The sequence below is a fragment of the Somniosus microcephalus genome, chromosome 11 (assembly GCF_052327205.1).
Source record: "Somniosus microcephalus isolate GS21.2 chromosome 11, FLI_Smic_1.0, whole genome shotgun sequence".
NCBI lineage: Eukaryota > Metazoa > Chordata > Chondrichthyes > Squaliformes > Somniosidae > Somniosus > Somniosus microcephalus.
Genome location: NC_140997.1, coordinates 84,176,494 through 84,202,687, shown reverse-complemented (window position 1 = coordinate 84,202,687; position 26,194 = coordinate 84,176,494).

Here is a 26,194-nt window from a genome sequence, read left to right as displayed (position 1 = left end):
TTCATCGTACATGCATGCGCGGAGATGATTCAGCATGCATGCTTGGGGGGAATCAATTCAATGTACACGCATGGGCGGAATCGATTCAATGTACACGCATGGGCAGAATCGATTCAACGTTCAGTCATGGGCGGAGTCGATTCAATCTACACGCATGGGCGGAGTCGATTCATCGTACACACATGAGCGGAGTCATTTCATTGTACACCCCTGGGTGGAGTCGATTCAATGTACACACATGGGCGGAATCGATTCATCATACACGCATGGCCGGAGTCGATTCATCGTACACGCATGGGCGGATTCGATTCAATGTACACGCATGGGCGGAATCGATTCAAGTTACACGCATGGGTGGAATCGATTCAAAGTACAAGCATGGGCAGAATTGATTCAATGTACACGCATGGGTAGAATCAATACAATGTACACGCAAGGGCAGAGTTGATTCAATGTACACACATGTGCGGAGTCGATTCATTGTGCACGCATGGGCGGAATCGATTCAACGTTGAGGCGTGGGCGGAGTCAGTAAAATGCACAGGCATGCACGGAGTTGATTCAATGTTCACACATGGGCAGAATTGATTCATCGTACACACATGGGCGGAGTCGATTCAATGTACATGCATGGGTGGAGTCGATTCATTGTACACACATGGGCGGAGTTGATTCAATGTACACGCATGGGTGGAATAGATTCAAATTACAGGCGTGGGCAGAGTTGATTCAATGTACATGCATGGGCGGAGTGGATTTAATGTATAAGCATGGGCAGAGTCGATTCATCGTACATGCATGTGTGGAGTCATTTCCAGGTACGTGCATGGGCGGAGTCGATTCCATGTACACCCATGGGCACAGTCAATTCAACGTACATACATGGGCGCAGTCGATTCAACATACACACATGGGCACAGTCGATTCAATATACATGCATGGGCAGACTCGATTCATCATACCTGCATTGGCGGAATCGATTCAACGTACATGCTTGGGCATAATCGATTCAACGTACACGCATGGGCGGAATCGATTCCATGTACACACATGGGCACAGTTGATTCAACATACACACATGGGCGCAGTCGATTCAACATACACGCATGGGCAGACTCGATTCATCATACCTGCATTGGCGGAATCGATTCAACATACATGCATGGGCGTAATCGATTCAACGTACACGCATGGGCGGAGTCGATTCAATGTACACGCATGGGTGGAGTTGATTCAATGTACATGCATGGGCAGAGTCGATTCATGGTACATGCATGGGTGGAGTCGATTCAAAATACATGCATGGGGCAATCAATTCAACATACACGCGTGGGCGGAGCCGATTCAATGTACACGCATGGGTGGAGTAGATTCAACGTACACACATGGGTGTAGTCGATTCAATGTACATGCATGGGCACAGTCAATTCAATGTACACTCATGGGCAGCGTCAATAAAATGTACACGCATGGGCGGAATCTATTCAACATACATGCATGGGTGGAGTTGATTCATTGTACATGCATGGGTGGAATCGATTCAACTTACACACATGGGCAGAGTCGATTCAATGTACACGCATGGGTGGAGTCGATTAAATCTACACGCATGGGCAGAGTCGATTCAATGTACACGCATGGGTGGAGTCGATTAAATCTACATGCATGGGCAGAATCGATTCATCATACACGCATGCCCGGAGTCGATTCATTGTACACGCATGGGCAGATTCGATTCAATGTACACACATGGGCGGAATCGATTCAAGGTACATGCATGGGCGGATTCGATTCAATGTACAAGCATGGGCAGAATTGATACAATGTACATGCATGTGCGGAATCGATTCAATGTACATGCATGGGCAGAGTTGATTCAATGTACACACATGGGCAGAGTCAATTCATGGTACACGCATGGGCGGAGTCGCTTCAAAATACATGCATGGTGGGAATCAATTCAACATACACTCATGGGCAGAGTCGATTCAATGTACACGCATGGGTGGAGTAGATTCAACGTACACACATGGGCGTAGTCGATTCAACGTATACGCATGGGCAGAGTCAATTCAATATACACTCATGGGCAGCATCGATAAAATGTACACACATGGGCGGAATCGATTCAACGTACATGCAGGGGTGGAGTTGATTCATTGTGCATGCATGGGCGGAATGGATTCAACTTACACGCATGGGCAGAGTCGATTCAATGTACACGCATGGGTGGAGTTGATTCAATCGACATGCATGGGTGGAGTCGATTCATCATACACATATGGGTGGGGTTAATTCAATGTACACGCATGGGCGGAGTTGATTCATCATGCACGCATGGGCGGAGTCAAATCCAGGTACACGCATGAGCAGCGTCGATTCAATGTACAAGCATGGGCGGAGTCAATTCAACATACATGCATGGGCGGAGTCGATTCCACGTACACATATGGGTGGAGTCGATTCATTGTACACCCCTGGGTGGAATGGATTCAATGTGCATGCATGGGCGGAGTCGATTCAACGTACACGCATGTGCGGAGTCGATTCGTTGCACAAACATGGGCAGAGCCGATTCATTGTATACGCATAGGCGGTGTCAATTCAATGTACACGCATGGGTGGAATCGATTCATCGTACACGCATGGGCGGAATTGATTCAATGTACATGCATGGGCGGAATCGATTCAAGGTACAAACATGGGCAGAATCGGTTCAATGTACACGCATGGGCGGAGTAGATTCTACATACACACATGGGCGTAGTTGATTCAATGTATATGCATGGGCAGAGTCAATTCAATGTACACTCATGGGCAGCGTCGATACAATGTACATGCATGGGCGGAATCCATTCAACGTACATGCATGGGTGGAGTTGATTCATTGTACACACATGGGCGGAATCAATTCAACTTACACGCATGGGTAGAGTCGAATCAATGTACACGCATGGTTGGAGTCGATTCAATCTACACGCATGGGCGGAGTCGATTCCAGGTACATGCATGGGCGGAGTCGATTCAACGTACACACATGTGTGGAGTCATTTCATTGCACACGCATGGGCGAGGTCGAATCATCGTACACGCACGGGCGGAGTCGATTCAATGTACACGTATGGGTGAAGTCGATTAAATCTACACGCATGGGCAGAGTCGATTCAATGTACACGCATGGGTGGAGTCGATTAAATCTACACGCATGGGCAGAATCGATTCATCATACACGCATGCCCAGAGTCGATTCATTGTACACGCATGGGCAGATTCGATTCAATGTACACACATGGGCGGAATCGATTCAAGGTACATGCATGGGCGGAATCGATTCAATGTACAAGCATGGGCAGAATTGATACAATGTACACGCATGTGCGGAATCGATTCAATGTACATGCATGGGCAGAGTTGATTCAATGTACACGCATGGGCAGAGTCAATTCATGGTACACGCATGGGTGGAGTCGCTTCAAAATACATGCATGGTGGGAATCAATTCAACATACACGCATGGGCGGAGTCGATTCAATGTACACGCATGGGTGGAGTAGATTCAACGTACACACATGGGCGTAGTCGATTCAATGTATACGCATGGGCAGAGTCAATTCAATATACACTCATGGGCAGCATCGATAAAATGTACACACATGGGCGGAATCGATTCAACGTACATGCAGGGGTGGAGTTGATTCATTGTGCATGCATGGGCGGAATGGATTCAACTTACACGCATGGGCAGAGTCGATTCAATGTACACGCATGGGTGGAGTCGATTCAATCGACATGCATGGGTGGAGTCGATTCATCATACACATATGGGTGGGGTTAATTCAATGTACACGCATGGGCGGAGTTGATTCATCATGCATGCATGGGTGGAGTCAAATCCAGGTACACGCATGAGCAGCGTCGATTCAATGTACAAGCATGGGCGGAGTCAATTCAACATACATGCATGGGCGGAGTCGATTCCACGTACACATATGGGTGGAGTCGATTCATTGTACACCCCTGGGTGGAATGGATTCAATGTGCACGCATGGGTGGAGTCGATTCAACGTACATGCATGTGCGGAGTCGATTCGTCGCACAAACATGGGCAGAGCCGATTCATTGTATACGCATAGGCGGTGTCAATTCAATGTACACGCATGGGTGGAATCGATTCATCGTACACGCATGGGCGGAATTGATTCAATGTACATGCATGGGCGGAATCGATTCAAGGTACAAACATGGGCAGAATCGGTTCAATGTACACGCAAGGGCGGAGTAGATTCTACATACACACATGGGCGTAGTTGATTCAATGTATACGCATGGGCAGAGTCAATTCAATGTACACTCATGGGCAGCGTCGATACAATGTACATGCATGGGCGGAATCGATTCAACGTACATGCATGGGTGGAGTTGATTCATTGTACACACATGGGCGGAATCAATTCAACTTACACGCATGGGCAGAGTCGAATCAATGTACACGCATGGTTGGAGTCGATTCAATCTACACGCATGGGCGGAGTCGATTCTAGGTACATGCATGGGTGGAGTCGATTCAAAGTACACACATGTGTGGAGTCGTTTCATTGCACACGCATGGGCGAGGTCGAATCATCGTACACGCACGGGCGGAGTCGATTCAATGTACACGCATGGGCAGAGTCAATTCATCGTACACGCATGGGTGGAGTCGTTTCCAAGTACACGCATGTGTGGAGTCAATTCATCGTATATGCATGGGCAGAGTCGATTCCACGTACAAATATGGGTGGAGTCGATTCATTGTACACCCCTGGGTGGAATGGATTAAATGTGCACGCATGGTCGGAGTCGATTCAACGCACATGCATGGGCGGAGTCGATTCATCATACACACATGGGCGGAGCCGATTCATTGTACACGCATGGGCGGAATCGATTCAATGTACAAGCATGGGGGGAATCGATTCATCATACACGCATGGGCGGAATTGATTCAATGTACATGCATGGGCGGAATCAATTCAAGGTACACACATGGGCAGAATCGGTTCAATGTACACGCATGGGTGGAGTAGTTTCTACATACACACATGGGTGTAGTCAATTCAATGTACATGCATGGGCAGAGTCAAATCAATGTACACTCATGGGCAGCGTCAATACAATGTACACGCATGGGCGGAATCGATTCAACGTACATGCATGGGTGGAGTTGATTCATTGTACATGCATGGGCGGAATCGAATCAACTTACATGCATGGGAAGAGTCGATTCAATTTACATGCATGGGTGGAGTCGATTAATCATACACGCATGGGTGGAGTCGATTCCACGTACACACATGGGTGGAGTCGATTCATTGTACACCGCTGGGTGGAGCCAATTCAATGTTCACGCATGGGTGGAGTCAATTCAATGTTCACGCATGGGCGGAGTCGATTCAACGTACACGCATGGGCGGAGTCGATTCATCGTACACGCATGGGCGGAGACGATTCATTGTACACATATGGGCGGAGTCGGTTCAATGTACATGCATGGGTGAAATCGATTCAAGGTACACACATGGGCAGAATCAGTTCAATGTACACGCATGGGCAGATTAGATTCAACGTACACACATGGGCGTAGCAGATTCAACGTACACGCATGGGCAGAGTCAATTCAATGTACACTCATGGGCAGCGTCGATACAATGTACACGCATGGGCGGAATCGATTCAACATACATGTATGGGTGGAGTTGATTCATTGTACATGCATGGGAGGAATTGATTCAACTTACATGCATGGGCAGAGTCGATTCAATGTACATGCATGGGTGGAGTCGATTAAATCTACACGCATGGGTGGGGTCGATTCAACATACATGCATGGGTGTGGTCGATTCAATGTACACGCATGGGCGGTGTTGATTCATCGTGCACGCATGGGCAGAGTCAAATCCAGGTTCACGCATGAGCAGCGTCGATTCAATGTACACGCAAGGGCGGAGTCAATTCAACATACATGCATGGGCAGAGTCGATTCAATGTCCACTCATGTGCGGAGTCATTACAAAGTACACGCATGGGCGGATTCGATTCATCGTACATGCATGGGCGGAGTCGATTCAATGTACATGCATGGGCAGACTCGATTCATCGTACCTGCATGGGCGGAGTTGTTTCCAGTTACACACATGGGTGGAGTCGATTCATCGTACACACATGGGCGGAGTTGATTCAATGTACACGCATGGGTGGAATTGATTAAAAATACACGCATGGGCAGAGTCGATTCAATGTACACGCATGGGCGGAGTCGATTCAATGTACATGCATGGGTGGAGTTGATTTAATATATATGCATGGGCAGAGTCGGTTCATCGTACATGCATGTGTGGAGTCATTTCCAGGTACACGCATGGGTGGAGTTGATTCATCGTACACACATGGGCGCAGTCGATTCAACATACACGCATGGGCAGACTCGATTTATCATACATGCATTGGCGGAATCGATTCAGCGTACATGCATGGGCGTAATCGATCCAACGTACATGCATGGGCGGTGTCGATTGAACATACACGCATGTGTGGTGTTGATTCAACATACACGCATGGGCAGAGTTGATTCATGGTACACGCATGGGCGGAGTCGATTCAACATACATGCATGGGGGAATCAATTCAACATAAACACATGGGCGGAGTCGATTCAATGTACACGCAAGGGTGGAGTTATGGAGTCGATTGAATGTACATGCATGGGCGGAATCGATTCATCATACACGCATGCCCGGAGTTGATTAATCGTACATGCATGGGCGGATTCGATTCAATGTACACGGATGGGTGGAATCGATTCAAGGTACACGCATGGGCGGAATCGATTCAAGGTACACGCATGGGCAGAATCGATTCAAGGTACACGCATGGGCAGAGTTGATTCAATGTACACGCATGTGCGGAGTCGATTCAATGTGCACGTATGGGCGGAGTCGATTCAATGTACACGCATGGGCAGAATTGATTCATCATACACACATGGGCGGAGTTGATTCAAAGTACACGCATGGGCAGAAATGATTCATTGTACACACATGGGCGGAGTCGATTCAACGTACACGCATGGGTGGAATCTATTCAAATTCCATGCATGTGCAGAGTCAATTCAATGTACATGCATGGGCTGAGTCGATTCATCGTACACACATGGGCAGAGTCAATTCATCGTACACGCATGGGTGGAGTCGTATCCAGGTAGACGCATGGGTGGAGTCGATTCATCGTACACGCATGGGCGGTGTCGATTCCACGTACAAACATGGGCGGAGTTGATTCATTGTACACCCATGGGCGGAGTCAATTCAATGTACACGCATGGGCGGAGTCGATTCAAGGTGCACGCATGGGCGGAATTGATTCATCATACACGCATGGCCGGAGTCGATTCTTCGTAAACGCATGGGCGGATTCGAGTCAATGTACGTGCATGGGCGGAATCGATTCAAGGTACACGCATGCGCGGAATCGATTCACGGTACACGCATGTGTGCAATCGATTCAATGTACACACATGGGCGGAATTGATTCAACGTATACGCATAGGTGGAGTTGATTCAAAGTACACGCATGTGTGGAGTCGATTCAATGTGCATGCATGGGCGGAATCGATTCAACGTTCAGGCATGGGTGGAATTGATTCAATGTACACGCATGGGCGGAGATGATTCAACGTACACGCATGGGCAGAATTGATTCATCGTACACACATGGGCGTAGTCGATTCAATGTACACGCATGGGCAGAATTGATTCATTGTACACACATGGGCGGAGTCGATTCAATGTACACGCATGGGTTGAGTTGATTCAATGTAAACGCATGGGCGGAGTCGATTCAGCGTACACGCATGGGTGGAGTTGATTCAATGTATACACATTGGTGGAATCTATTCAAATTAAACGCATGGACAGAGTCGATTCAATGTACACGCATGGTCGGAGTCGATTCATCGTACACACATGGGTGGAGTCAATTCAATGCACAGGCATGGGCAGAGTCGATTCATGGTATACGCATGGGTGGAGACGTTTCCAGGCACACGCATGGGTGCAGTCGATTCATCGTACATGCATGGGCGGAGTCAATTCCACGTACACACATGAGCGGAGTCGATTCATTGTACACCTCTGGGCGGAGTCGATTCAATGTATACGCATCGGCTGAATCGATTCAATGTACACGCATGGGCGGAGTTGATTCAATGTACACGCATGGGCATAATTGATTTATTGTACACACATGGGCGGAGTCGATTCAATGTACACGCATGGGCGGAGTCGATTCAGCGTATACGCGTGAGCGGAGTTGATTCGAAGTACACGCATGGGTGGAATTGATTCAAATTACACGCATGGACAGAGTCGATTCAATGTACATGCATGGGCGGAGTCAATTCAATGTACAGGCATGGGCAGAGTCGATTCATCGTACACACATGAGCGGAGTCGATTCAATGTACACGCATGGGAGGAATCGATTCAATGTCCATGCATGGGCGGAGTTGATTCAATGTACACGCATGGGCAGAGTCGATTCATCGTACATGCATGCACGGAGATGATTCAGCATACATGCTTGGGGGGAATCAATTCAATGTACACGCATGGGCGGAATCGATTCAATGTACACGCATGGGCAGAATCGATTCAACGTTCAGTCATGGGCAGAGTCGATTCAATCTACACGCATGGGCGGAGTCGATTCATCGTACACACATGAGCGGAGTCATTTCATTGTACACCCCTGGGTGGAGTCGATTCAATGTACACACATGGGCGGAATCGATTCATCATACACGCATGGCCGTATTCGATTCGTCGTACACGCATGGGCGGATTCGATTCAATGTACACGCATGGGCGGAATCGATTCAAGTTACACGCATGGGTGGAATCGATTCAAAGTACAAGCATGGGCAGAATTGATTCAATGTACACGCATGGGCAGAATCGATACAACGTACACGCATGGGCAGAGTTGATTCAATGTACACACATGTGCGGAGTCGATTCATTGTGCACGCATGGGCGGAATCGATTCAACGTTGAGGCATGGGCGGAGTCAGTAAAATGCACAGGCATGCACGGAGTTGATTCAATGTTCACACATGGGCAGAATTGATTCATCGTACACACATGGGCAGAGTCGATTCAATGTACACACATGGGTGGAGTCGATTCATCGTACACACATGGGCGGAGTTGATTCAATGTACACGCATGTGTGGAATCGATTCAAATTACAGGCATGGGCAGAGTTGATTCAATGTACACGCATGGGCAGAGTTGATTCAATGTACATGCATGGGCGGAGTGGATTTAATGTATAAGCATGGGCAGAGTCGATTCATCGTACATGCATGTGTGGAGTCGTTTCCAGGTACGTGCATGGGCGGAGTCGATTCCATGTACACCCATGGGCACAGTCAATTCAACGTACACACATGGGTGCAGTCGATTCAACATACACACATGGGCACAGTCGATTCAAAATACACGCATGGGCAGACTCGATTCATCATACCTGCATTGGCGGAATCGATTCAACGTACATGCATGGGCATAATCGATTCAACATACACGCATGGGCAGAGTCGATTCCATGTACACACATGGGCACAGTTGATTCAACGTACACACATGGGCACAGTCGATTCAACATACACGCATGGGCAGACTCGATTCATCATACCTGCATTGGCGGAATCGATTCAACGTACATGCATGGGCGTAATCGATTCAACGTACACGCATGGGCGGAGTCGATTCAATGTACACGCATGGGTGGAGTTGATTCAATGTACACGCATGGGCAGAGTCGATTCATGGTACATGCATGGGTGGAGTCGATTCAAAATACATGCATGGGGCAATCAATTCAACAGACACGCGTGGGCGGAGCCGATTCAATGTACACGCATGGGTGGAGTAGATTCAACGTACACACATGGATGTAGTCGATTCAATGTACACGCATGGGCACAGTCAATTCAATGTACACTCATGGGCAGCGTCGATAAAATGTACACGCATGGGCGGAATCTATTCAACATACATGCATGGTTGGAGTTGATTCATTGTACATGCATGGGCGGAATCGATTCAACTTACATACATGGTCAGAGTCGATTCAATGTACACGCATGGGTGGAGTCGATTAAATCTACACGCATGGGCAGGTTCGATTCAATGCACACGCATGGGTGGAGTCGATTAAATCTACACGCATGGGCAGAATCGATTCATCATACACGCATGCCCGGAGTCGATTCATTGTACATGCATGGGCAGATTCGATTCAATGTACATGCATGGGCGGAATCGATTCAAGGTACATGCATGGGCGGAATCGATTCAACGTACAAGCATGGGCAGAATTGATACAATGTACACGCATGTGCGGAATCGATTCAATGTACATGCATGGGCAGATTTGATTCAATGTACTCGCATGTGCAGAGTCGATTCAATGTGCACGCATGGGCGGAATCGATTCAGCGTTGAGGCATGGGCGGAGTCGATTCAATGCACACACTTGGACGGAGTTGATTCAATGTTCACACATGGGCAGAATTGATGCATCATACACACATGGGTGGAGTCGATTCAATGTACACACATGGGTGGAGTCGATTCATAGAAACATAGAAGATAGGAGCAGGAGTAGGCCATTCGGCCCTTCGAGCCTGCTCTGCCATTCAATGAGATCATGGCTGATCATCCAAATCCTAGCACCCGGTCCCTACACCGACAGCCATCCCACCCAAGCCCTATCCCCGTAACCCCACGTATTTAATCCCCGCTAACACTAAGGGTCAATTTTTTTTATCATGGCCAATCAACCTAACCTGCACATCTTTGGACTGTGGGAGGAAACCGGAGCACCCGGAGAAAACCCACGCAAACACGGGGAGAATGTGCAAACTCCACACAGACAGTCACCCGAGGCTGGATTTGAACCCGGGTCCCTGGCGCTGTGAGGCGACAGTGCTAACCACTATGCCACCATGCTGCCAGGCATGGGTGGAGTCGATTCCATGTACACACATGGGCGCAGTCGATTCAACGTACACACATGGGCGCTGTCGATTCAACATACACGCATGGGCAGACTTGATTCATCATACCTGCATTGGCAGAATCGATTCAACGTACATGCATGGGCGTAATCGATTCAACGTACATGCATGGGCGGAGTCGATTCAATGTACACGCATGGGTGGAGTTGATTCAATGTACACGCATGGGCCGAGTCGATTCATGGTACATGCATGGTTGGAGTCGATTCAACATACATGCATGGGGCAATCAATTCAACATACACACATGGGTGGAGTTGATTCAATGTACACGCATGGGTGAAGTAGATTCAAGGTACACGCATGGGCAGAGTCTATTCAATGTACACTCATGGGCAGCGTCGATAAAATTTACACGCATGGGCGGAATCGATTCAATGTTCATGCATGGGTGGAGTCAATTCAATGTACACGCGTGGGTGGAGTCGATTAAATCTACACGCATGGGTGGAGTCAATTCATCGTTCACATATGTGTGGGGTCGATTCAATGTACACGCATGGGCGGAGTCAATTCATCATGCAAGCATGGGCGGAGTCGATCCAAGGTACACGCATGGGTGGAATCGATTCAAATTACATGCATGGGCAGAGTCGATTCAATGTACATGCATGGGCATAATCGATTCAACGTACAAGCATGGGCGGAGTCGATTCAATGTACACGCATGGGCAGAGTCGATTCAATGTACATGCATGGGTGGAGTTGATTCAATGTACATGCATGGGCAGACTCAATTCATGGTACACGCATGAGCGGAGTCGATTCAAAATACATGCATGGTGGGAATCACTTCAACGTACACGCATGGGCGGAGTTGATTCAATGTACACGCAAGGGCGGAATCGATTCATCATACACGCATGCCCAGAGTCGATTCATTGTACATGCATGGGCGGATTCGATTCAATGTACACGCATGGGCGGAATCGATTCAAGGTACACACATGGGAGGAATCGATTCAAGCTACACGCATGGGCGGAATCGATTCAATGTACACGCGTGGGTGGAATCAATTCAACGTACATGCATGGATGGAGTTAATTCAATGTACACGCATGTGCGGGGTCGATTCAATGTGCAAGCATGGGCAGAATCGATTCAACATTTAGGCATGGGCAGAGTTGATTCAATGTACATGCATGGGCGCTGTTGATTCATTGTACACACATGGGCGGAGTTGATTCAATGTACACGCATGGGCAGAGTCAATTCAATGTACACGCATGGGCAGAGTCAATTCTTCGTACATGCATGGGTGGAGTCATTTCCAGGTACACACATGGGTGGAGTCGTTTCATCATACATGCATGGGTGGAGTCGATTCCACGTACACACATGGGTGGAGTCGATTCATTGTACACCCCTGGGTGGAGTTGATTCAATGTACACGCATGGGCGGAGTCGATTCAACGTACACACATGGGCGGAGTCGTTTCGTCGTACACGCATGGGCGGAGATGATTCATTGTACACGAATGGGCGGAGTCGGTTCAATGTACACGCATGTGTGGAATCGATTCATCATACATGCATGGGCGGAATTGATTCAATGTAAATGCATGGGCGGAATCGATTCATGGTACACACGTGGGCAGAATCGGTTCAATGTACACGCATGGGCAGATTAGATTCAACATACACACATGGGCGTAGCAGATTCAACGTACACGCATGGGCAGTTTCAATTCAATGTACACTCATGGGCAGCATCGATAAAATGTACACGCATGGGAAAATCGATTCAAAGTACATGCATGGGTGGAGTTGATTCATTGTACATGCATGGGAGGAATTGATTCAAATTACACGCATTGGCAGAGTCGATTCAATGTACACGCATGGGTGGAGTCGATTAAATCTACACGCATGGGTGGAGTCGATTCAACATACATGCATGTGTGGAATCGATTCATCATACATGCATGGGCGGAATTGATTCAATGTAAATGCATGGGCGGAATCGATTCATGGTACACACGTGGGCAGAATCGGTTCAATGTACACGCATGGGCAGATTAGATTCAACATACACACATGGGCGTAGCAGATTCAACGTACACGCATGGGCAGATTCAATTCAATGTACACTCATGGGCAGCATCGATAAAATGTACACGCATGGGAAAATCGATTCAAAGTACATGCATGGGTGGAGTTGATTCATTGTACATGCATAGGAGGAATTGATTCAACTTACACACATGGGCAGAGTCGATTCAATGTACACGCATGGGTGGAGTCGATTAAATCTACATGCATGGGTGGAGTCGATTCAACATACATGCATGGGTGGAGTCGAGTCAATGTACACACATGTGCGGAGTCATTTCAATGTACACGCATGGGCGGAGTCGATTCATCTTACATGCATGGGTGGAGTTGATTCAATGTACATGCATGGGCGGAGTCGATTCATCGTACATGCATGGGCGGAGTCGTTTCCAGGTACACGCATGGGCAGAGTCGATTCATCGTACAAACGTGGGCGGAGTTGATTCAATGTGCACACATGGGTGGAATTGATTCAAATTACACGCATGAGCAGAGTCGATTCAATGTACACGCATGGGCAGAGTCGATTCAATGTACATGCTTTGGTGGAGTTGATTTAATGTATACGCATGGGCAGAGTTGATTCATCGTACATGCATGTGTGGAGTCATTTCCAGGTACACGCATGGGCGGAGTCGATTCCATGTACACACATGGGCGCAGTCGATTCAACGTACACACATGGGTGCAGTCGATTCAACATACACACATGGGTAGACTCGATTCATCATACCTGCAATGGCTGAAATGATTCAACGTACATGCATTGGCGTAATCGATTCAACGTACACGCATGGGTGGAGTTGATTCAATGTACACGCATGGGCAGAGTCAATTCATGGTACACGCATGGGCGGAGTCGATTCAAAATACATGCATGGTGGGAATCAATTCAACATACACGCATGGGCAGAGTCTATTCAATGTACACACATGGGCGGAGTAGATTCAACGTACACACATGGGCGTAGTCGATTCAATGTACACGGATGGGCAGAGTCGATTCAATGTACATGCATGGGTGGAGTTGATTAATTGTATACGCATGGGCAGAGTTGATTCATCGTACATGCATATGTGGAGTCGTTTCCAGGTACACACATGGGCGGAGTCGATTCCATGTACACACATGGGCGCAGTCGATTCAACGTACACACATGGGTGCAGTCGATTCAACATACATGCATGGGTAGACTCGATTCATCATACCTGCATTGGCGGAATTGATTCAACGTACATGCATGGGCGTAATCGATTCAACGTACACTCATGTGTGGAGTTGATTCAATGTACATGCATGGGCAGAGTCAATTCATGGTACACGCATGGGTGGAGTCAATTCATCGTACACATATGGGTGGGGTCGATTCAATGTACACGCTTGGGCAGAATTGATACAATGTACACGCATGTGCGGAATCGATTCAACGTACATGCTTGGGCAGAGTTGATTCAATGTACTCGCATGTGTGGAGTCAATTCAATGTGCACGCATGGGCGGAATCGATTCAACGTTGAGGCATGGGCAGAGTTGATTCAATGCACACACATGGACGGAGTTGATTCAATGTTCACACATGGGCAGAATTGGTGCATCGTACACACATGGGCGGAATCGATTCAATGTACACACATGGGTGGAGTCGATTCATAGAAACATAGATGATAGGAGCAGGAGTAGGCCATTCGGCCCTTCGAGCCTGCTCTGCCATTCAACGAGATCATGGCTGATCATCCAAATCCTAGCACCCGGTCCCTACACCGACAGCCATCCCACCCAAGCCCTATCCCAGGAACCCCACGTATTTAATCCCCCCTAACACTAAGGGTCAATTTTTTTTATCATGGCCATGCAACCTAACCCGCACATCTTTGGACTGTGGGAGGAAACCGGAGCACCCGGAGAAAACCCACGCAAACACGGGGAGAAAGTGCAAAATCCACACAGACAGTCACCCGAGGCTGGATTTGAACCCGGGTCCCTGGCGCTGTGAGGCAACAGTGCTAACCACTATGCCACCGTGCTGCCAGGCATGGGTGGAGTCGATTCCATGTACACACATGGGCGCAGTCGATTCAACGTACACACATGGGCGCTGTCGATTCAACATACACGCATGGGCAGATTCGATTCATCATACCTGCATTGGCGGAATCGATTCAACGTACATGCATGGGCGTAATCGATTCAACGTACACACATGGGCGGAGTCGATTCAATGTACATGCATGGGTGGAGTTGATTCAATGTACACACATGGGGCAATCAATTCAACATACACGCATGGGCGGAGTTGATTCAACATACATGCATGGGGCAATCAATTCAACATACACGCATGGGCGGAGTCGATTCAATGTACACGCGTGGGCAGAGTTGATTCAACATACATGCATGGGGCAATCAATTCAACATACACACATGGGTGGAGTAGATTCAACGTACACGCATGGGCAGAGTCAGTTCAATGTACACTCATGGGCAGCGTCGATAAAATGTACACGCATGGGCGGAATCAATTCAACGTTCATGCATGGGTGGAGTTGATTCATTGTACACGCATGGGCGGAATCGATTCAACTTACACGCATGGGCAGAGTCGATTCAATGCACACACGTGTGTGGAGTCGATTAAATCTACACGCATGGGTGGAGTCGATTCATCGTACACATATGGGTGGGGTCGATTCAATGTACACGCATGGGCGGAGTCGATTCATCATGCACGCATGGGCAGAGTCGATCCAAGGTACACGCATGAGCGGAGTCGATTCAACATACATGCATGGGTGGAATCGATTCAATGTACACACATTTGCAGAGTCATTTCACCATACACGCATGGGCGGAGTCGATTCATCGTACACGCATGGGCGGAGTCAATTCAATGTACATGCATGGGCAGAGTCGATTCATCGTACATGCATGGGCGGAGTCGATTCAATGTACATGCATGGGCAGAGTTGATTCAATGTACATGCATGGGCGGAGTCGATTCATCGTACACGCATGGGCAGAGTCGATTCATCATACACGCATGGGTGGAGTCTTATCCAGGTAGACGCATGGGCGGAGTTGATTCATCGTACACGCATGGGCGGAGTCAATTCAATGTACACGCATGGGCAGAGTCGATTCATCATAAACGCATGGGTGGAGTCGATTCCACGTACACACATGGGTGGAGTCGATTCATTGTACACCCCTGGGTGGAGTCAATTCAATGTACATGCATGGGCGGAGTTGATTCATCATACACGCATGGGCGGAGTCGATTCAATGTACATGCATGGGCAGCGTCAATTCATCGTACATACATGGGCAGCGTCAATTCATTGTACACGCATGGGTGGAGTCGTATCCAGGTAGATGCATGGGTGGAGTCGATTCATCGTACAAGCATGGGCGGAGTCAATTCAACGTACACGCATGGGTGGAGTCGATTCATCGTACACGCATGGGTGGAGTCGATTCCACGTACACACATGGGTGGAGTCGATTCATTGTACACCCCTGGGTGGAGTCAATTCAATGTACAAACATGGGCGGAGTCGATTCAACGTACACGCATGGGCGGAGTCGATTCAATGTACACGCACGGGTGGAATCAATTCATCATCCACGCATGGGCGGAATTGATTCAATGTACATGCATGGGCAGAATCGATTCAAGGTACACACACGGGCAGAATTGGTTCAATGTACATGCATGGGCAGATTAGATTCAACATAAACACATGGGCATAGTAGATTCAATGTACACACATGGGCAGAGTCAATTCAATGTACACTCATGGGCAGCATCGATACAATGTACACGCATGGGCAGAATCGATTCAACGTACATGCATGGGTGGAGTTGATTCATTGTACACGCATGGACGGAATTGATTCAACTTACACGCATGGGCAGAGTCAATTCAATGTACACGCATGGGTGGAGTCGATTAAATCTACATGAATGAGTGGAGTCGATTCAACATACATGCATGGGCGGAGTAGTTTCAATGTACACACATGTGCGGAGTCGTTTCAATGTACACACATGGTCGGAGTCGATTCATCGTACATGCATAGGTGGTGTCGATTCAATGTACATGCATGGGCAGCATCGATTGATCGTACATGCATGGGTGGAGTCATTTCCAGGTACACACATGGGCGGAGTCGATTCATCGTACACACATGGGCGGAGTTGATTCAATGTGCACACATGGGTGGAATCGATTCAAATTACACGCATGGGCAGAGTCGATTCAATGTACATGCATGGGCAGAGTCGATTCAATGTACATGCATGGGTGGAGTTGATTTAATGTCTATGCATGGGCAGAGTTGATTCATCATACATGCATGTGTGGAGTCGTTTCCAGGTACACGCATGGGCGGAGTCGATTCCATGTACACACATGGGCACAGTCGATTCAACGTACTCACATGGGTGCAGTCGATTCAACTTCCATGCATGGGTAGACTCGATTCATCATACCTGCATTGCCGAAATCGATTCAACGTACATTCATGGGCGTAATCGATTCAACGTACAAGCATGGGCGGAGTCGATTCAATGTACATGCATGGGCAGAGTCGATTCAATGTACACGCATGGGTGGAGTTGATTCAATGTACACGCATGGGCAGAGTCAGTTCATGGTACACGCATGAGTGGAGTCAATTCAAAATACATGCATGGTGGGAATCACTTCAACGTACATGCATGGGCGCAGGCGAGTCAATGTACACGCATGGGTGGAGTTGATACAATGTACATGCATGGGCAGAGTCAATTCATGGTACACGCATGGGCGGAGTCGATTCAACATACATGCATGGAGGAATCAATTCAAGGGCGGAGTTAATTTGTCGTACACGCATGGGTGGAGTCGATTCAATGTACACGCAAGGGCAGAATCGATTCATCATACACGCATGCCCAGAGTCGATTCATTGTACATGCATGGGCGGAATCGATTCAAGGTACACACATGGGCGGAATCGATTCAAGGTACACGCATGGGCGGAATCGATTCAAGGTACACGCATGGGCGGAATCGATTCAATGTACGCGCATGGGTAGAATCGATTCAACGTACATGCATGGACAGAGTTGATTCAATGTACACGCATGTGTGGAGTCGATTCAATGTGCAAGCATGGGCAGAATCGATTCAACGTTTAGGCATGGGCAGAGTCGATTCAATGTACATGCATGGGCGGAGTTGATTCAATGTACACGCATGGGCAGAATTGATTCATTGTACACACATGGGCGAAGTCGATTCAATGTACACACATGGGCGGAGTCGATTCATTGTACACGCATGGGCGGAGTTGATTCAATGTACACGCATGGCTGGAATAAATTCAAATTACACGCATGGGCAGAGTCGATCAATGTACACGCATGGACAGAGTCAATTCTTCATACACGCATGGGTGGAGTCATTTCCAGGTACACACATGGGTGGGGTCGATTCATCATACACGCATGGGTGGAGTCGATTCCACGTACACACATGGGTGGAGTCGATTCATTGAACACCCCTGGGTGGAGTCAATTCAACGTACATGCATGGGCGGAGTCGATTCATCGTACACGCATGGGCGGAGTCGATTCATCGTACACGCATGGGCGGAGTCGATTCAATGTACACGCATGTGTGGAATCGATTCATCGTACACGCATGGGTGGAATTGATTCAATGTACATGCATGGGCGGAACCGATTCAAGGTACACACATGGGCAGAATCGGTTCAATGTACACGCTTGGCAGATTAGATTCAACGTACACATATGGGCGTAGCTGATTCAGCGTACACGCATGGGCAGAGTCAATTCAATGTACACTCATGGGCAGTGTCGATACAATGTACACGCATTGGCGGAATCGATTCAACGTACATGAATGGGTGGAGTTGATTCATTGTACATGCATGGGAGGAATTGATTCAACTTACACGCATGGGCAGAGTCGATTCAATGTACACGCATGGGTGGAGTTGATTAAATCTAGATGCATGGGTGGAGTCGATTCAACATACATGCATGGGTGGGGTCAATTCAATGTACACACATGTGCGGAGTCATTTCAATGTACACGCATGGGCAGAGTCGATTCATCGTACATGCATGGGTGGAGTTGATTCAATGTACATGCATGGGCAGAGTCGATTCATCGTACATGCATGGGCGGAGTCGTTTCCAGGTACACGCATGGGCGGAGTCGATTCATCGTACAAACATGGGCGGAGTTGATTCAATGTGCACACATGGGTGGAATCGATTCCAATTATATGCATGGGCAGAGTCGATTCAATGTACACACATGGGCAGAGTCGATTCAATGTACATGCATGGGTGGAGTTGATTTAATGTATATGCATGGGCAGAGTTGATTCATCGTACATGCATGTGTGGAGTCGTTTCCAGGTACACGCATGGACGGAGTCGATTCCATGTACACACATGGGCGCAGTCAATTCAACGTACACACATGGGCGCAGTCGATTCAACATACACGCATGGGTAGACTCAATTCAATCGACATGCATGGGTGGAGTTGATTCATCGTACACATATGGGTGGGGTCGATTCAATGTACATACATGGGCGGAGTTGATTCATCGTGCACGCATGGGCGGAGTCAAATCCAGGTACACGCATGAGCAGCGCCGATTCAATGTACACACATGGGCGGAGTCAATTCAACATACATGCATGGGCGGAGTCGATTCAATGTACACACATGTGCAGAGTCATTTCAAAGTACACGCATGGGTGGAGTCGATTCAACGTGCACGCATGGGCAGAATCGATTCATCATACACGCATGGCCGGAGTCGATTCATCGTACACATATGGGCGGATTCGATTCAATGTACATGCATGGGCGGAATCGATTCAAGGTACATGCATGGGCGGAATTGATTCAAGGTACATGCATGTGTGGAATCTATTTAATGTATAAGCATGGGCAGAGTCGATTCCTCGTACATGCATGTGTGGAGTCGTTTCCAGGTACACGCATGGGCGGAGTCGATTCCATGTACACACATGGGCGCAGTCAATTCAACGTACACACATGGGTGCAGTCGATTCAACATACACGCATGGGTAGACTCAATTCATCATACCTGCATTGGCGGAATTGATTCAACGTACATGCATGGGTGTAATCGATTCAACGTACACGCATGGGTGGAGTTGATTCAATGTACACGCATGGGCAGAGTCAATTCATGGTACACGCATGGGTGGAGTCGATACAATGTGCACGCATGGGAGGAATCGATTCAACGTTCAGGCGTGGGCGGAATCGATTCAATGTACACGCATGTGTGGAGTTGATTCAATGTACACGCATGGGCAGAATTGATTCATCGTACACGCATGAACGGAGTCGATTCAATGTAAACGCATGGGTGGAATCGATTCAAATTGCATGCATGGGCAGATTCGTTTCAATATACACACATGGGCGGAGTCGATTCATCGTACACGCATGGGCAGAGTTGATTCAATGTAAACGCATGAGTGGAATCGATTCAAATTCCATGCATGGGCAGAGTCGATTCAATGTACACACATGTGCGGAGTCATTTCAATGTACACGCATGGGCGGAGTCGATTCATCGTACACGCATGGGTGGAGTCGATTCAATGTACACGCATGGGCAGAGTTGATTTAATGTATACGCATGGGCAGAGTCGATTCATCTTACAGGCATGTGTGGAGTCGTTTCCAGGTACACGCATGGGCGCAGTCGATTCAACGTACACACATGGGTGCTGTCAATTCAACATACACGCATGGGCAGACTCGATTCATCATAACTGCATTGGCGGAATCGAATCAACGTACATGCATGGGCGTAATCGATTCAACGTACACGCATGGGCGGAGTTGATTCAACGTACACGCATGGGTGGAGTTGATTCAATGTACACACATGGGCAGAGTCGATTCATGGTACACGCATGGGTGGAGTCGATTCAACATACATGCATTGGGGGAATCAATTCAACATACGCGCATGGGCGGAGTCGATTCAATGTACACGCAATGGTGGAGTTAATTCGTCGTACACGCATGGGTGGAGTTGATTGAATGTACACACATAGGCAGAATCGATTCATCATACATGCAAGCCCGGAGTCGATTCATCGTACATGCATGGGCGGATTCGATTCAATTTACACGCATGGGTGGAGTCGATTCAAGGTACACGCATGGGCGGAATCGATTCAACGTACACACATGGGCGGAGTTGATTCAACGTACACAAAAAAGCGGAGCCGATTCATTGTACATGCATGGGCGGAGTCGATTAAATGTACACGCATGGGCGGAATCGATTCAATGTGCACGTATGGGCAGATTCGATTCAACGTTTAGGCATGGGCGGATTCGATTCAATGTACATGCATGGGCGGAGTTGATTCATTGTACACGCATGGGCAGAATTGATTCATTGTACACACATGGGCAGAGTCGATTCAATGTACACGCATGGCTGGAATCGATTCAAATTACATGCATGGGCAGAGTCAATCAATGTACACGCATGGACAGATTCGATTCATCGTACACGCATGGGAGGAGTCGTTTCCAGGTACACGCATGGGTGGAGTCGATTCATCGTACATGCATGGGTGGAGTCGATTCCACATACACACATGGGTGGAGTCGATTCATTGTACACTCCTGGGCGGCGTCAATTCAATGTACATGCATGGGCGGAGTCGATTCAACGTACACGCATGGGTGGTGTCGATTCATCGTACACGCATGGGCGGAGTTGATCCAATGTACACGCATGTGTGGAATCAATTCAAATTACATGCATGGGCAGAGTCGATTTAATGTACACGCATGGGCGGAGTCGATTCATCGTACAAGCATGGGTTGAGTCAATTCAATGTACACACATGGGCAGAGTCGATTCATCGTACACGCATTGGTGGAGTCGTTTCCAAGTTCACGCATGGGTGGAGTAAATTCATCATATACGCATGGGCGGAGTCGATTCCACGTACACATATGGGCGGAGTCGATTCATTGTACACCCCTGGGCGGAATGGATTCAATGTGCACGCATGGGCGGAGTCGATTCAACGTACACGCATAGGCGGAGTCGATTCGTCGTACACACATGGGCGGAGCCGATTCATTGTACACGCATGGGCGGAGTCGATTCAATGTACACACATGGGCGGAGCCAATTCATTGTACATGCATGGGCGGAGTCGATTCAATGTACACGCATGGGCGGTATCGATTCATCGTTCACGCATGGGGGGAATTGATTCAATGTACACACATGGGCAGAATCGGTTCAATGTACACGCATGGGCAGAGTAGATTCTACATACACGCATGGGCAGAGTTGATTCAATGTATACGCATGGGTGGATTCGATTCATTGTACACGCATGGGTGGAGTCGATTCAATCTACACGCATGGGTGAAGTTGATTCATCGTACACATATGGGTGGGGTCGATTCAATGTACACGCATGGGTGGAGTCGATTCTTCGTGCACGCATGGGCGGAGTCGATTCCAGGTAAATGCATGGGCGGAGTCGATACAATGTACATGCATGGACGGAGTCGATTCAACATACATGCATGGGCGGAGTCGAGTCAATGTACATGCATCTGCGGAGTTGATTCATCATTCACGCAAGGGTGGAGTCGATTCATCGTGCACGCAAGATCGGAGTCGATTCCAGGTACACGCATGAGCGGAGTCGATTCAACGTACACACATGTGCGGAGTCGTTTCATTGTACGTGCATGGGCGAAGTCGATTCATCATGCACGCATGGGCAGAGTCGATTCCAGGTAAATGCATGGGGTGAATCAATTCAATGTACACGCATGGGCGGAGTCGATTCAACATACACGCAAGGGCAGAGTCAATTCATCGTACACGCATGGGCGGAGTCGATTCAATGTGTACGCATGGGCGGAATCGATTCATCATACACGCATGGCCGGAGTCGATTCATCATACACGCATGGGCGGCTTCGATTCAATGTACACGCATGGGTGGAATCGATTCAATCTACACGCAAGGGTGGAGTTAATTCGTCGTACACGCATGGGTGGTGTCGATTGAATGTACACACAAAGGCAGAATCGATTCATCATACACGCAAGCCCGGAGTCGATCCATCATACATGCATGGGCGGATTCGATTCAATGTACACGCATGGGTGGAATCGATTCAAGGTACACGCATGGGCGGAATCGATTCAAGGTACACGCATGGGTGGAATCGATTCAACGTACACACATGGGCGGTGTTGATTCAACGTACATTCATGTGAGGATTCGATTCAATGTGCACGTATGGGCAGAATCGATTCAACGTTTAGGCATGGGCGGAGTCGATTCAATGTACATGCATGGATGGAGTTGATTCAATGTACACACATGGGCAGAATTGATTCATTGTACACACATGGGCGGAGTCGATTCAATGTACACGCATGGGCGGAGTCGATTCATTGTACACGCATGGGCGGAGTTGATTGAATGTACACACAAAGGCAGAATCGATTCATCATACACGCAAGCCCGAAGTCGATTCGTCGTACATGCATGGGCGGATTCGATTCAATGTACACGCATGGCTGGAATCGATTCAAATTACACGCATGGGCAGAGTCGATCAATGTACACGCATGGGCAGAGTCGATTCATCGTACACGCATTGGTGGAGTCGTTTCCAAGTACACGCATGGGTGGAGTAAATTCATCGTATACGCATGGGCGGAGTCGATTCCACGTACACATATGGGCGGAGTCGATTCATTGTACACCCCTGGGCGGAATGGATTCAATGTGCATGCATGGGCGGAGTCGATTCAACGTACACGCATAGGCGGAGTCGATTCATCGTACACACATGGGCGGAGCCGATTCATTGTACACGCATGGGCGGAGTCGATTCAATGTACACACATGGGCGGAGCCGAATCATTGTACATGCATGGGCGGAGTCGATTCAATGTACACGCATGGGCGGAATCGATTCATCGTTCACGCATGGGGGGAATTGATTCAATGTACACACATGGGCAGAATCGGTTCAATGTACACGCATGGGCGGAGTAGATTCTACATACACGCATGGGCAGAGTTGATTCAATGTATACGCATGGGTGGATTCGATTCATTGTACACGCATGGGTGGAGTCGATTCAATCTACACGCATGGGTGAAGTTGATTCATCGTACACATATGGGTGGGGTTGATTCAATGTACACGCATGGGTGGAGTCGATTCTTCGTGCACGCATGGGCGGAGTCGATTACAGGTAAATGCATGGGTGGAGTCGATACAATGTACATGCATGGATGGAGTCGATTCAACATACATGCATGGGCGGAGTCGAGTCAATGTACATGCATCTGCGGAGTTGATTCAACATACACGCAAGGGTGGAGTTGATTCATCGTGCACGCAAGATCGGAGTCGATTCCAGGTACACGCATGAGCGGAGTCGATTCAATGTACACACATGTGCGGAGTCGTTTCATTGTACATGCATGGGCAAAGTCGATTCATCGTGCACGCATGGGCAGAGTCGATTCCAGGTAAATGCATGGGGTGAATCAATTCAACGTACACGCATGGGCGGAGTCGATTCAACATACACGCAAGGGCAGAGTCAATTCGTCGTACACGCATGGGCGGAGTCGATTCAACGTGTACGCATGGGCGGAATCGATTCATCATACACGCATGGCCAGAGTCGATTCATCATACACGCATGGGCAGCTTTGATTCAATGTACATGCATGGGCGGAATCGATTCAATCTTAACGCAAGGGTGGAGTTAATTCGTCGTACACGCATGGGTGGTGTCGATTGAATGTACACACAAAGGCAGAATCGATTCATCATACACGCAAGCCCGGAGTCGATTCATCGTACATGCATGGGCAGTTTCGATTCACTGTACACGCATGGGTGGAATCGATTCAAGGTACACGCATGGGCGGAATCGATTCAAGGTAAACGCATGGGTGGAATCGATTCAACGTACACACATGGGCGGAGTTGATTCAACGTACATGCATGTGAGGAGTCGATTCAATGTGCACGTATGGGCAGATTCGATTCAACGTTTAGGTATGGGCGGAGTCGATTCAATGTACATGCATTGGCGGAGTTGATTCAATGTACACGCATGGGCAGAATTGATTCATTGTACACACATGGGCGGAGTCGATTCAATGTACACGCATGGGCGGAGTCGATTCATTGTACACGCATGGGCGGAGTTGATTGAATGTACACACAAAGGCAAAATCGATTCATCATACACGCAAGCCCGAAGTCGATTCAATGTACACGCATGGCTGGAATCGATTCAAATTACACGCATGGGCAGACTCGATCAATGAACATGCATGGACAGATTCGATTCATCGTACACGCATGGGAGGAGTCGTTTCCAGGTACATGCATGGGTAGAGTCGATTCATCGTACATGCATGGGTGGAGTCGATTCCACATACACACATGGGTGGAGTCGATTCATTGTACACTCCTGGGTGGCATCAATTCAATGTACATGCATGGGCGGAGTCGATTCAATGTACACGCATGGGCGGTGTCGATTCATCGTACATGCATGGGCGGAGTTGATTCAATGTACAGGCATGGGTGGAATCAATTCAAATAACACGCATGGGCAGAGTCGATTTAATGTACATGCATGGGCGGAGTCGATTCATCGTACAAGCATGGGTGGAGTCAATTCAATGTACACACATGGGCAGAGTCGATTGATCGTACGTGCATGGGTGGAGTCGTTTCCAAGTACACGCATGGGTGGAGTAAATTCATCGTATACGCATGGGCGGAGTTGATTCCACGTACACATATGGGCGTAGTCGATTCATTGTACACCCCTGGGCCGAATGGATTCAATGTGCACGCATGGGCGGAGTCGATTCAACGTACACGCATGGGCGGAGTCGATTCGTCGTACACACAT